Source organism: Cricetulus griseus, chromosome 3, assembly GCF_003668045.3.
Source record: "Cricetulus griseus strain 17A/GY chromosome 3, alternate assembly CriGri-PICRH-1.0, whole genome shotgun sequence".
NCBI lineage: Eukaryota > Metazoa > Chordata > Mammalia > Rodentia > Cricetidae > Cricetulus > Cricetulus griseus.
This window is the reverse complement of record NC_048596.1, coordinates 26,876,074-26,891,115: the sequence shown is the minus strand read 5'-3', so window position 1 is coordinate 26,891,115 and position 15,042 is coordinate 26,876,074. Positions and strand designations below refer to the sequence as shown.

Here is a 15,042-nt window from a genome sequence, read left to right as displayed (position 1 = left end):
CAGCTCTTCATCGGAGGGCTGAGCTTCCAAAGTGCTGATGAGAATCTGAGGAGCCATTTTGAGCAATGGGGAACACTGACCGACTGTGATAATGAGACATGCAAACACAGAGCATTTCGGGGGCTTTGGGTTTGTCGTGTCTGCCGTTGTGAAGGAAGCGGATGCAGCTGTGAGTGCAAGGCCACACAGGGAGCATGGAAGAGTTGAGCATCTGGAGAGAGCCGTGTCAACAGAAGATTCTCAAAGGCCAGGGACTTAACCATGCAAAATTCTCAGCATCAGAGAAGACACTGCAGAATATCACCTACTAATATTGTAAATAGTATAGGAAAATTGAAGTGATTAAAATCACAACTGACAGACTGGGGGAAAGAGGGGCTTTGCTTTTGTCACCTTTGATGACCATGATTCTGGATAAGATTGTCATTCAGAAATATCATACTATGAATGGCCACAACTGTGAAGTGAAACTAGTCCTGAGGAAGTAAGAGATGACCAGTGCTTCATCCAGCCAAAGAGGTCCAAGTGTTCCCGGAAACTTTGGTGATGGTCCTGGAGGTGGTTTTGGTGGCAATGACATTTTTGGTTGAGGAGGAAACCCCAGTGGTCATGGTGGCTTTGGTGGCAGCCATGGAGATAGTAGATATATGGCAGCAGTCAAGATTGCCGTAATGGATTTGGTGATGGTGGTGGTTATGGGGGAGGGGAGCTTGGTTGTTCTGGAGGAAGCAGAGGCTATGGAGTTGGTAAACAGGGTTTGGGAAAGCAGGATAGTGGCTATGACAAAAGTGGCAGCCATGACAGTGGAGGAGGTGGAGAATTTGGTGGTGGTAGTGGAGGCAATCTGGGAGGTGATGGAAGCTCCAATGATAATAATATTACAACACTCAGTCTTCAAACTTTGGGCCAATGGGGGGAGGAAACCAATAAAGGAGCTCCGGTCCTTATGATATAAAGCACAGTATTTTGCAGAACCACAAAACTAAGGTGACTGTGCTGGTTCTAGCAGCTGCAGTAGCTCTGGCGGAGACAGATGGTTCTAACTACTGCCAGGAAAGAAAGCACAGGCAGGAGATGAAAGCTAGAGAAGTGACAGGGAGGCTATAGGTTACAAATGATCTGTGACCTCGTCATGCACAGGTGACAGGGCCTAGCCACTTACTACAAAGAAGACATTTTAGAGTGTGTCCATGAATATGGACAAAAAGAACTGCAAGACGGTATTTGTGACTAATTGTATAACAGGTTATTTTAGCATCTGCCATTCTGACAAAGTGTTGTAATGTAGACCTTTTGTCACCCATGCTGTTCATTGCTAGAAGTAATAGTCTTATCCTGATGCTGAATAAATGTGTCTTTTTATAAAGAAGAAATCAAAATCACCACAGAGGAGCAGTGCTCTGCACCCATGCTCATCTTCCAGCAGAGAGAAGATCCGGGCACCAGTAGTCTGCTCCAAATTTGAGGGCACATGACAAATATCAAGAAGAAAACCTCTTGGTTCTTGCCCCAATAGACAGCTAGGGCCAATCTGTAGAGTCCTTACATATAGTCATCCAGTGAGTACGGGCTGAACGGGCTAAAAGCAAGGAAAGTGTTGCATCAGAGAAACCAGACATTAACCAGGATGCCAGAGTCAACATTGCCACGGAAGACAGGTTGGTAGTTTATAACCTCAAGACCGTATAAGAATGGTGTTTTCTGTCTCCAAGATTTCCCTCCCCCAAACCCATAACCCCAACCTAGTCATGAAGCAGCAGACAATCCCAGTTGAGGGATATGCTAAATGCTTCTCAAATATTTCCCTAATTTTTCTCAGTCCTTGAAAACAAGGAAACTCTGTGAACCTGTCATAGCCAAACGCCATCCTAGAAGAAATGATGACTAGGCACAATACGATATGACTCATGAAATATAAAAAGAAGACTAGGTAACCCTGTAGAAATCTGAATAAAGTGTGCTTTACTAACTGTGGCAAACATGCTAGGATAATAGAAGACAGTAATCAGGGAGACGATGTCAGGCGTGTGAGGACTTTACCATCTTCACCCCTGTTCCTAAATTTGATGCTGTTATAAAAGGAAGTGCATTTAATGTGTACTAACATAAAGCATAAATTATTCTCATCTCATACATTCAGAGAAACTTAATTAACATAGGAATATGCAGTCTTCTCTCACCAAGCATCCTCATTAGAGTTGCATCATCTTTAACCCCCATGTGGCAGCCCCTGAGACACTTCCATGATGCCTCTAAAGGACAGGGTGACCTGGAAGCCCAAGGTCATGAAGTCCTGGAAGTCCTAAATGACATCCAGTGATTACCTGAAATGTTTCTGTTGGGTGGATTATGCAGTCCCCAAGCAGATGCCACAGACTGTGTGTCCCTCAGCAGGATATTCTCAGTGCTTCAGAACAGGAATGTCATAATGGACAATCCCATGGAATCTCAAATACAGTGTTTGTCTACAGTTGCTTACCCAACGCCTGCCTTGGTAGCACATTCTATCATATGAGACACCAGTATGCCATGCCTTTGTTTGTGCAGACTCGGTACCTCTCCCCACTTGATGAAAAGGTCAAGACCTTCTCTATTGGTCCATCTGCATTTGCAGCTGCTGTCCCTGAGTCTGGTGCTCCTGTGGTCTCAGCCAAAGCTGAAGGCAGGTACAGTCAGAGGAATCAAAAGTGGATATGGGATTTGCTCTTTGGTTAATCCCCCCAAATCATCTACCCAGTCAGTTTTATTTGGGAAACATGGAAATAAAGTTCTACTCCTCTTTCCAAAAACAACATGATGGGAGCTAGATAGATGACTCAGTGGCTCAGGACACAACTGCTCCTGAGGACCCAATGCCAACTTCTAGACTCCAAAAACACCTGCATTCACACGCACAAACCCACACACAGTCACATGCATAAACACATAACTTTTAAAGTAAAAATAAACCTTAACAGAACAAATGAAATAACAAATATTTGTCTATTTGTCTATGCAAAACTGATTTTACTTCTTCATGTTTTTTTTTATTCAATATTAGCAATTGAACTAAGGACTTGTGTAGTCTAGGCCTGTCTTGATCTTGGAATCTTCCTGCTTCACCTTCAAGAACAACCGAATTCCAGGACCGCACCACCAGGCAGCTTAATTGTCAACATTTGCAGTCAACTTCTATTCACCTTCTAACCTTTTTTCTTCTTCTCATAGGCTTTTCTTTAATGTCTTGTTTACAATTCCATGTTTTTATATTTCTAATGAATGTGTGTAATTGCAATCAGTCTGTGGCGTCAAATTTGTATATTTTCATGAATACCTGCAAATGCAAGTAAATGGGGAAAAGACAAAAAAAAATACGTTGAATTAACCCTAGAGCTTGCCTCAGGAAGGAAAAATATGCTAGGAAAGAGAGGCTGGGCTAAGCCGTAAGTGGAATTCTCCTCTGGCATGTTCCTGTTATCACAAGACAGTTGTGTTGCTTTTATAACTTTAAAATTGGGAGAAAATGAACTATTGTTTTGATCACATCATCTTTCTGCTCAATACCCTGCAGCCAGTACTTCTTCATTAAACATTTATCAATGCCAAAATCTTAGGCATGCTGACCTTTAGTGTTCCTTCCTGCCTATTAGTCCAGTGATTCTCATCCTAGACCACACATTAGACTCACTAAGTGAGACTGGTAAATGTTGAACACTTGGCCCTCTTCCCAGTAAACTCATTGGAACCTCTTGGAAATGGGGCAAGGAACCTCTTGGAAATGGGGCAAGGAAACTGTGTTTCCTATGCTCATTAACAGCTATATCATAGACCAAATGTTTAGGCAGACTTAACTTGTCACACGATGGAAGGCATCTGAATGGCTTTGGCTTCCTGAGGAAAGTGAGTATCCTGGCCTGCGAGAAAGCTACTGAGAATCAAACAGAAAACCGTGACTGTACCCAGGCAAGGCTTCCAGTGGAGGAACTGGGTTGCATTCAATTGAGTTGTTGGCCAAGAAGGTCCCAGGGAATTTCCCAAACAACCCAGACTGATGCTAACAAAAGATTGCTCTCTGCAAACTGACAGTGGGCCCCATTGCCAAGGACAACATCCACACAACTCATTGAACATGGAGAAGTTGAGCTGATACCTACATGGAGCTTTCTTCACCCCTACATTCTAGTCTCTTTGCTGTAGGAAGGTACTCAGTAGGCTACTGAAAAAGAAGCCTGGATGCCAACACAGCCCCCAAACCTTTGACTGTCATGACTGTAAAATATGATTAGGGCAATCATGGTACAGAACTGTAGCCAACCAATGTCTGGTTTGACTTAAGGCCCACTCCAGGAGAGGGAACCCTTGCCTGACACTTGCTATCTAACAAGAATCAGAGACTAGATAGCCCAGAGACCTGGGACAAAATAAAAAAATACTGCTCTAAAAAAATCAATAAAGTGATTCCTAATGATATTCTTCGATACTCATAGGTCAGTGTCTTATTCAGTCATTATTAGAAAGGCTTCCTGGTAGCAGATGGGGACAGATTCAGAAACCCACAGCCTGATGTTATATAGAAAGTGAATCCAAATTGGAGGTCTCCATCAAATTCCTCCCCTCAGAGCTCAGGAAATCCTGAGGAAGGAGAGGCAGAAAGATTGTAAGAGCCAGAGGGGATGGAGGACACCAGGAGAGCATGGCCCTCTGAATCAACTAAGCAAGGTGCATATGAGCTCACAGAGACTGAAGCAGCAAGCACAGGGCCTACACGGGGCTGCCCCACATTCTTTGTGTATGTATGATAACTATTGGCTTAGTATTTTTATACCACTCTCGACTGTGAGGATGAGTGGGTCTTTGACTCTTGTGCCTGTTCTTGGGACTCTTCTCCTGCTGCTGTGTTGCTATATCCAACTTTGATACAATAGTTTTGTTTCATCCTAACATATTTTGTTTTGTCATGTTTGGTTGTTGTCTCTTGGAAGCCCATTCTTTTCTAAGAAGAGACAGAAAGGGAGTGGATCTGGAGGAAGGGGGAGGTGGGTGGGAACTGGGAGGAGTAGAGGGAGGGGAAACTATAACCAGGATATATTGTAGGAGAAGAGAATCTATTTTCAATAAAAGAAAAAATAAAGACCCTCAGACCTCCTTCTTCCCTCCCTCCCTCCTTCCCTCCCTTTTGCCTTTCTTTTTTGGTATATTTGAAGTAAGATCTCATTCTCCTCCTATGGCCTAAAACTCTATGCATACCAGGCTAGATTTTTAAAATTAGAGGTTTTTCGGTTATATTTTACATAATATTTTTATTGGTTATTTGAGAATTTCACATCATGAACCCTAATCACACTCACTTCACCGTCCTCCCCAGCCTGCTCCCCTACCCTTGTGGCTTCCCCTGCCCTACACACACACCAAAAGAAAAGGAGGAGGAGGAAGAAGGAGTAGGAGGAGGAGGAGAAGAGGAGGAAGAGGAGGAGGAGGAGGAAGAGGAGACAGAGGCAGGCAGATCTCTGTGAGTTAGAGGCCAACCTGGTCTCCAGAGCTAGTGCTAAGATAGGCTTCAAAGCTACACAGAGAAACCCTGTCTTGAAAAACCAAGGAAGAAGAAGGAGGAGGAGGAGGAAGATGAGGAAGAAGGAAGAAGAAGAAGGAAAAGAAGAAGAAGAAGAAGAAGAAGAAGAAGAAGAAGAAGAAGAAGAAGAAGAAGAAGAAGAAGAAGAAGAAGAAGAAACTCGCTGGAGCATAGTCAAATCCTGGTGGCCAGTCCTTACTGAAAACTGAGTCCATCCCACCCACACATCCACCAGAAGCCATCAATCGTGGAGAGCTGTATGTCAACACAATTTTTAAGAGTTCTCTTTGAATAATTTCTGTCTAGGCTGTTACTTTTTTGTTTGGGGGAATTGGTGGGGGTAGGGGTTGTCACAGAAGTCCTCTTTCTCAACTGTGAGTCCACAGTCATCGATGCCATGTCAAAAGTAGCTTCCTTGTCCTTTACAGTAAGCGGGAGCACAGATCATGGACTTCAACACGGTTTCTGGAGACAGCATGCACCACGGACATCCACATGGTCTCTGGCATCAGCACATGTCACAGATCTCAGCATGGTCTCTGGTGGCAGTACAGACCAAGGACATCAACATTGCCTCAGATGGTAGCCTAGTCACATACATCAACATGGCGCCCAGCATCAGCATGTCCCATGGACATCAGCTTGCCTTCGGGCAGCAGCACAGACCAGGGACATCAGCATGACCTCAGGCACAGACCTCCAACATCTGAATGGCCTTCTGTGGGCATCCACAGGAATCTTGGGCTTCAACATGGCCTGAGGCAGCAGACTACAGATACCAAAGTTGCTCATAATCAGGGCTATTATGTGGCTGGGCAGTGGGTGGGGGGAGGGGTGGTGAGCCTTCACAAGCTCCAGGCTGCTACACACCACCCTGTCAGTTCTACTTAGCAAGAACTTGTGCTGATGCCAGAGACCATGTGGATGTCCGTGGTGCATGCTGTCTCACCCACCCACTGTAGCCTTCTCTCGTACCTGTGAGTGCCTTCAAGTCTCTAGTTCTGCCTCTCTCCATCAAGCATGCACCACCCCATTCTTCCATTTTCCCACCATTGAAAATTCTTCACTAGTCCATCATAGTGGCAAGATGGGAAGATGGCAAGATTGGAAACTTCAGGGTGTCACATAGCATATATATATATCAAACATCTTTACATGTAAATATTCACTTCAAAGAGTCATTGGACTGTTTCAAGACCTGTGGTTTCTGAAGCACCACAAATAATGGACCATTGCTCAGGACCATTGCTAACAGCTCATCCTGCTGTTAGCCAGAGTTAGGGTAATGTTGCTGTTAGGCAAGGTGTCCAGGGTGAGTACCTGGCTGCCACACACCTCCCTGCCCTTGGTGACTGCTGCCCTGGGCCTCACTGGGCTGGACCTCTGTGCTTGTAGCCTGTGGGCAGTGTTGCGGCTCTGCCTTCCGTCTCCCAGCAAGACAAGCAGCACAGGCCTCAACCATGGTGGCTCCATGCTGGGAACTGACTTGTGGGTCTAGGGCCAGCCCTATTTAGTAATGACCTGTTTCTGCAGGAGCTCTAGGCCTCCACACAGCTGACCATGGCTCAACTGGCACAACCTTTGTGCTTGCAGCCTGCTGGCTAAGATTCGGTGTTGAAGGATATGCATTCATCATTCCCTACTGCTCAGCTATCTTCTGCCATCTTTCTTTCCTATTTTGTGTGTGCACTTTTTAAAAGCATCTTCCCATCAGACTTTCCCATTCTTTTTTCTTAGTTGTTCCAGAGCTATGTGGGCCCTGCAGGCTCCTTTTCCTCCACCATGGCACCCTTCTGAGCCCCACTTTGCCTCCACCACACCAGACTCCTTGGAGCTCCCCTACAGCCATTGCCATCTTTCTTTTCTCCTTTTATTTTCTTTATGGCCTCATTTGTGTTGGCGGGGATGGGGTTGGTCCCTTCAATCTGGAAATAAATTCTAGGGTTTTAAAGCAAATGACCCTAGGAGGAAATTTTTAGCAATTACCTAGTAAAAGATAAGGACAGTGGGTTTGATTTTGATTTTGTTTGTTAGTTGGTGTTTTGTTCCGTTTATGGATCTGGATGTTTTGTCTGCATGCACATCTGTGCACCGAATGTGTTCCTTGTGCCTGAGAGGCCAGAAGATAGGATCCAATTCCCAGAAGCTAGAGTTACAGATGGTTGTAATCTGCCATGAGGGTACTGGGATTTGGACTGTGGTCCTGTGGAAGGAGCAACTGGTGTTCTTAACATCTCTCCAAAACCCTGATGTGTCTATTTTTTTAAAAGTCTTACCCTAGTATGGTTCAGGTGTTTTCAAGGTAACATGGTTTCAGGATATATAGGCTGTGCATTGAAACTTTGTAACAATCACCTAGATATCTAAATGAATATGTGACATTGAGTCACCTGGGCATTTTGACATCCCAGAGCCTGGAAATTTAAGAACATCTACCCTCTCTTCTATGTATAGAGAACATGACTTTGTTTTTGAAATATGGAATGATTTTTTAAAATTAATTTGATGATTTAATTGGGGGAGGGAATGTAAAAAAACATCTCTTGAGATAATCCGGGTTGCTGGCTTTGGGAACTAAACAGAAGAGTCTGGCTCCTAACAGGCAATTATAGTGCTGTGTTTAGCTGTGCTTTCATACAATGGAAGTGAACAGACAAGGGTCTGTTTCAGCATCCACCATGAGATCTTTAGAAACATGTTCTGTAGCTGTTAGAAACCTGAGGGTTTGTCACAGACTTTTGTTTCTACTGTTGGAGAAAATTTGGGGACACCCCCTAGTGAGAAAGACTACATCATTCAAGACATGCTCACTGCTTTCCCATAACCTCAAATAACTAAAAGAAAACACTACCTCTGACATTCAGCATAAGAGCCTACTTGCAAGAAAAGAGATTGCAAAATTTCTTTGCAAATTGTCCTTCAAGTTTTTGATGCGCCTGAAGGGTACTTCAATAATGCAAAGTGCTTATTATTTCTGCTGTCTCTAGAGATGGCAACTATGGTAGGGCAGGCTGACCTAGTGAGGCTGTCTCTGGTCACTTCTGTACTTGAAGGAAAATGGCTCACCTGAGATGAACTCTAGCTAATCTTGAGCAGAGTAACCACCCACCAAGCAATCCTTCTCCCCTGCGAAGTAAACTCATATCATTGCCTTCCTGGCACCACAGGAGACACTGGAAAAATGTAGGGAAACCAAAAGGAGTGTCACAAAATCACTCTGTGTAAGACGTAGGGGAAGCAATCTGCCTGTGTTTCATCAGGATGCACTAGTCTGCATCCAATAGCTGTGGTTGATTGACACTGGCATGATGCAGTCGTCCGAACTCAGGGGCCGAGCTGGGTTAGGTGGTGTAGTTAGCAGTGAATTATCACTATTAACTGCTTCCCTACATCGAGGTATCAGCTTCTAGAAACAAGGAGTATTTTCTAGATATGGTTAAAGATTAGGGGAGAGGTGGGTGCTAGGGAACTCAGAGCCTCTTGCAAGCTGAGTCTAAATTCTACTACTGAGCTATCCCTGTAGGACCCTAGATGTGACTTTTAGTGCTGTAATAATGTAAATGTAAAAGAACAGTTAGAAGATAATTTTTAAGGACCATCTATGGAAGCTTTTAAAATTGCTCCCTGGGAGGACCCTAAGAGAGACATACATGGTCCCCCAGAGAAGGGACCATGATCTCCTGAGCTAATTGGGAGCATGGGGGAGGGGAGAGGGAGTTAGGAGAAAGAGAAAGGGAGAAGAGGAGGGGAGAGGGGGACATGAGGGAGCAGGAAGGAGAAAAATAGAGGAGAACAAGAACAGAGATACCATAATAGAGGGAGCCATTATAGGTTTAAAGAGAAATCTGGCACTAGGGAAATGTTCAGAGATCTACAAGGATGATCCCAACTAACAATCTAAGCAATAGTGGAGAGGCTACCTTAAATGCCCTTCTCTGATAATGAGATTGATGACCTTATATGCCATCCTAGAGTCTTCATCCAGTAGCTGATGAAAGCAGATGCAGATACCCACAGATAAACACTGAGCTGAACTCCTGGAATCCAGTTGCAGAGAGGGGGGAGTGATGAGCAAAGGGGTCAAGACCAGGCTGGAGAAACCCACAGAAACAGCTGACCTGAACAAGGGATTGCTCATGGACCTCAGACTGATAGCTGGGAAACCAGCATAGGACAGACCCAGACTCCCCTGAACAGGGATGTCAGTTTAGAGGCCTGGGAAATCTATGGGGCCTCTGGTAGTGGATCAGTATTTATCCCTAGTGTAAGAATGGACTTTGGGAGCTCATTCCACATAGAGAGATACTCTCTCAGCCTAAACACATGGGGAAGGGCCTAGGCTCTGCTCCAAATGATATGACAGACTTTGAAGATCCCCCATGGAAGGCCTCACTCTCCATGCGGAGCAGAAAGGGGACAGGATAGGGAGTCGGTGGGGGGAAGGAGAGGAGGGGAGGGAGAGGGAACTGGGATTGACATGTAAAACACGCTTGTTTCTAATTTAAATTTAAAAAGTGCTCCCTGGGGCTCACCATCCCTAGAGATTAAGACTTAATAAGTTTTAACATTTTGTTCAAATATGGAGCTTAATACTAAGACATGCAAATCTAGAGCACACTCCACTCACTGGTATCAGCCTTATTCCCTTCAAAAAAAAAAAAGGAATTTGACATAGAATGAGTGCTCACTTTGGCTGTGGCGTTGCCCTAAGTTGTTGGGAACACAAAATTCTATTTAAAATAAAAATTGGGGCTTGTGAGAAGGCTCAGTGGATAAGGGCGCTTGCTGCCAAGCCTGGCCATCAGAGTTTGCTCTCTGGACGGTGGAAGGAGTTGTACTCCGAGTTCCATATGTGTGCCACTGTGCCAGCTGCATGCGCATCTGCTCTCACACAAATGAATGTGACTTTTAAAAGTTAGCAGTAACTATCTTTAACCTACATCATTCCTAGAGATAAAAAATACTGAGCAGGAATAAAAAAAAATCTTTTTAAACTTTTTGAAAGATCGTGATGAATTTAGGAGGCAAACTCTTCATAATATAATCTGTACTCAGGGCAAAGTGATAGATCATTTTAAAAATTAATCAGGGAGCTAGAGAGATGCCTTAGTAGTTAAGAGTATGCAATGCTCTTCCAAAGGACCAGAGTGTAGTTCCCAGCATCTGTCAGGTCACTCAGCACTGCCTTTGGTGGATCTGACACCTCTGGCCTCCACGGGCACCCGTGCTCACAAGCGTACACACACACACACACACACACACACACACATACACTTTAATATGTATGGTATAAAGTACAAATTAATTAGAAGGAGGGCTGGAGAGATGGCTCAGAGGTTGAGAGCACTGGCTGTTCTTCCAGAAGTCCTGAGTTCAATTCCCTGCAACCACATGGTGGCTCCCAACCATCCCTCAAGAGATCTGGTGCCCTCTTCTGGCGTGCAGGAGTGCGTGCAGGCAGAACACTGTATACTTAAGAAATAAAAATCTTTAAAAAAAAATTAATCGGAAAGATAATTAGAAATATATGATCGAAATATGTTGTATAGACCTGGCCCAGCAGCTCATTCTTCAGTGACAGGGTTCTGAGAGAGAGGATCAGGGGATCAGAAGATGAGAAGTTTGGGATAGAGAGGCCCTGCATAAGCTATGTCTTATGCCAAGCAAGCTTATTAAGAAATACAGTATTTTATACACTATTTCTAGGGGAGAAATGTGGTGAAATCAGCAGAAACTATCAGACAATAGGACTAGATCAACAATGTATACATGTAAAATAAATAAATGCATACATACATACATAGATAAATAGAGCCAAGCATGGTGGTGTGCATCCGTTAACCCTGTACTTGAAAAGGTAGAGACAAAAGGATCAGAAATTCACTGTCTTCGACTCTGAAGACCCCCTATGGAAGACCTCACCCTCCCTGGGGAGCAGAAAGGATACGGGATAGGTAGGGTGTTAGTGGGAGGCAGGGGAGGAGGGGAGGAAGAGGGAACTGGGATTCACACTTGAAACAATCTTCTAATTTAAATAACAAATTGGACAAAAAGAAAGAAATTCACTGTCTTCTTTAGTTACATAGCAAGTCTGTGGCCTACATGGGCTATGATAAACTGTCTTTACTTTCTTTTTTTTAATCAACTAATCCTTTAAAGGAATTCTACTTGCTGAAACTACAAGTCACACCCCCTCTCTCCACCTCCTAAGTATTAGGATGGCAGGCAGGCAGCCACATCTGCCAGGCATTTATGGGCATGCTGGGGATCTGAACTTGGGTTCTCCTGTTTTCATGGTAAGCACTTTACTGATTGAGCAATCTTCCCAGCCCTCCTTCAATTCTTCAAAAATAATTTGGTGTAGGTCTTTAAAGTGATGCAAGTATTTCTTCCTGGATGAAACAAAACACATATTTACTTAATTCAACAGCAACTTAGTCGATAAGTTTGTTGTTTGTTTGTTTTTCTTATAAACACCTTACTAAGTTCCAATCTGTCATCACCATTTAGTGGGTATCAGAAGTGTGATGAGGGAAAGAAGAGGGGTGACCATATAGAGGAATATTAACAGCAACTAAAGAGCAGTAGGAGGAAGGAACTTGATCAAGGACCCTGGAACTGATCCTTTGGGTGAAAAATTAAACCTGGGCATGCAGACATTTCAATGAGATGACAATACAGGAGTGGCCCACCTTGCAGCGATGACACCATGATCATGAAGGTAGTTTTCTCAGCGAGACTTGTCCATTGCAGTTGGGATGTGCTTGCTCCCTGTGCCGCTCAAAAGTAGTAAACTGGAGAGCACAATTTGTGAACATGGAGGGAGGGGGGTTGCATTCTCACTCACTCTTCCCCGATAAACAATAAAAAGAAATTATGGGAGTCACATTTGCATATTTAAATATTGTCTCTGTACCCATCCATTCTGGTGGATAGTAGAAAGCCTTTAGAAACCTTAATTTTCTTTTTAAAATGTTTTAAAATTATGTTTATTTTGCCAGATGGTGATGGCACATGTCTTTAATCCCAGCACTCAGGAGGCAGAGGCAGGCGGATCTCTATGAGTTTGAGGCCAGCCTGGTCTACAGAGCAAGTTCCAGGACAGGCTCCAAAGCTGTACACAGAAACCCTGTCATGGAAAAAAATATGTTTATTTATTTTGGCAAGCAGAAGCCTATGTGCCTCAACACATGTGTGGACATCAGAGGAAAAATTAGGGGATTTGATACGCCCCTTCCATCATCTGGGTCCCAGGGACTGGTCATCAGCTTAGCAGTGAGCTCTTTGTCCATTTAGCCATCTCACCTTTCCAAAGCCTTAATTTTCTCCAGAAGGCTGTTCGGGGAGTTCTGATTTTTATTAGCATTATTAATTATGCAAAACGGTGAGTTTCATTATTATGTTTTCATGCATCTATACAACATATTTTGATCATATTTGTACCTGATTACCCTCTTTTGTCTGCCTCCCAGTTGCTGATCTGTTTTCTCTTCCAAACTAGTTCTCCTTCTCTGTTTCTGCCATTTGGGAGGGGATAAACATGGAGGAGGAGTTATTTACAGGCACATGGACAACTTACCAGTAGCTATACCATTGAAAATATCTCCCTCTTTGTCAATAACCATAAAGAGCCAATTGCTTAAGGTGGGAAGTGGGAGGGATGGCTAGTGAACCCCTCCTCCCGGACAACCCTTAACTGCCTGCAAATTCTCAGAAAGCAGTGGGGCCTTGTAAGCCGCTCCCCTCTTCATGACTGATTACTGAAGCACCTGGGTTTGTGAAGGTCTTATGCAGGTCATCACAGCTGCTGTGAATCAAATGGTCACGTCCTGTCATGTCTGAAAGACATCCTTCCAGAAGACGGCCCCCTTTTCTAGGTTTCCCAACTTTTTTCCACTCGCCTTTCTGCAATGTTCCCCATTCCCTTGGCCTTGGAGAGGGTGATCCTGCCTGTCCTACTGAGGGCCAAGCATTCATTAGTCATGTATTATGAGGACTCTGACCAGGTGTGAGTCTCGACGGGGACCACCTCCCACTGAAAATAGAAGCACTGGTCTATGGGCGAATATGTAAATATTTACATGGCAGTTTGACAAGCACACACTTTCCATTTAATGGAAAAGACATTAAAGATCATTTCTGATTCAAGCTCGACTCCCCTATCCAGGTCAGAACTGTAAGAGTTGCATGCGGGTAACTTCCCTCACTGACATTCTTTGCACAGTCATCAACTTTTATTTATGAATTTGAACATTATAAAAATAGTAAAGAGTACAGTTTCCCCTTCTCCGACTTGATAGTTTTACTTCGGAAAAGACTGTTAGCATGGTTTTGCAACTTACCTCTTAGTGATAAACTCCTAAGTTGAAATGTGAAACTCTTACTGTTTCCAGGGTGTCTAGCAAGACTGGGCCAATAAACAAATGCTGACACTAAAATACAAGGGGCAGTTATTAATGATTAACACTGTAGAAGGATTTGCTGGGCAGTGGTAGTGGACACCTTTTATCTCAACACTCAGGAGGCAGAGGCAGGTGGGTCTCTGTGAGTTTGAAGCCAGCCTGGTCTACAGAGTGAGTTTCAGGATCGCCAGGGCTACACAGAGAAACCTTGCCTGGATAAAAACCGTAAAAACAAAACACAAACACTATGGAAGGACTAGTAAAACTATGTCTTCAAGTTTGCACAGCAACGTATTTAGAATTTGTGTGACATCCCAAAACTGGGCAAAGTTTGGCACTTTAAAATGTCAGGACTTGGCTAAGGAGATGGCTCAGTCTGTAAAACCTTTGTCACATAAGCTTGAAAACCTGAGTTCAAGTCCCCATCACCCACATAAAAAGCTGGATGGGGCACTGGATAGATGGTTCAGCAGTTAAGAGCACTACTGACTGCTCTTCCAGAGGACCCAGGTTCAGTTCCTAGTACCCACACAGCAGCTAACAACTCTCTCTAACTCCAAGCATCTGACACCCTTATACATCATTAATACATTTAGACAAAACATCAATGCACATAAAATTAAAAAAAAATATTACAAAGCTGGATGGGGCACTGTACTAGTACAATTACAGAATTGGGGAGGCATAGATAGGAAGATCCTTGGGACTTGCAGGCTAGCATGCCAATAGGAGACCCTGTCTCAGGTAAGGAGCCATTGAGGAAGATGGCTCTCACTCCCCACCCCCACCCTGCTCCTGTGCATACACTTCTGTGTTCACATGAACACACATACAAGTCTTGGAGACTGGCTGTATAACTCAATGGTACAGTTACCTTTAATGGACTCTAAGTCTCCTTCGAGCCCTGGGAATGTCAACCCCTTCCCAGTTTCAAATATTAATGCCACATTCCCCTTTAAAAAGATTAATTTCTATATTTATGTACAGTCCTATCATTATGACATTTCTCCTGATGATCATGAGAACGCCACAGAGGAAATTATCCTTAAACCTTCCTGAGCTCAAGCTTGACGGTGGCTGTGGGTCCTCACA

At 43.9% G+C, this 15,042-nt stretch overlaps 1 pseudogene; it reads left to right on the top strand.

Annotated features, from left to right (window-relative positions):
* Nucleotides 1-671: 671 nt before the first annotated feature.
* Nucleotides 672-15,042, top strand: part of LOC100768503 — a 33,945-nt pseudogene continuing 19,574 nt past the window's right edge.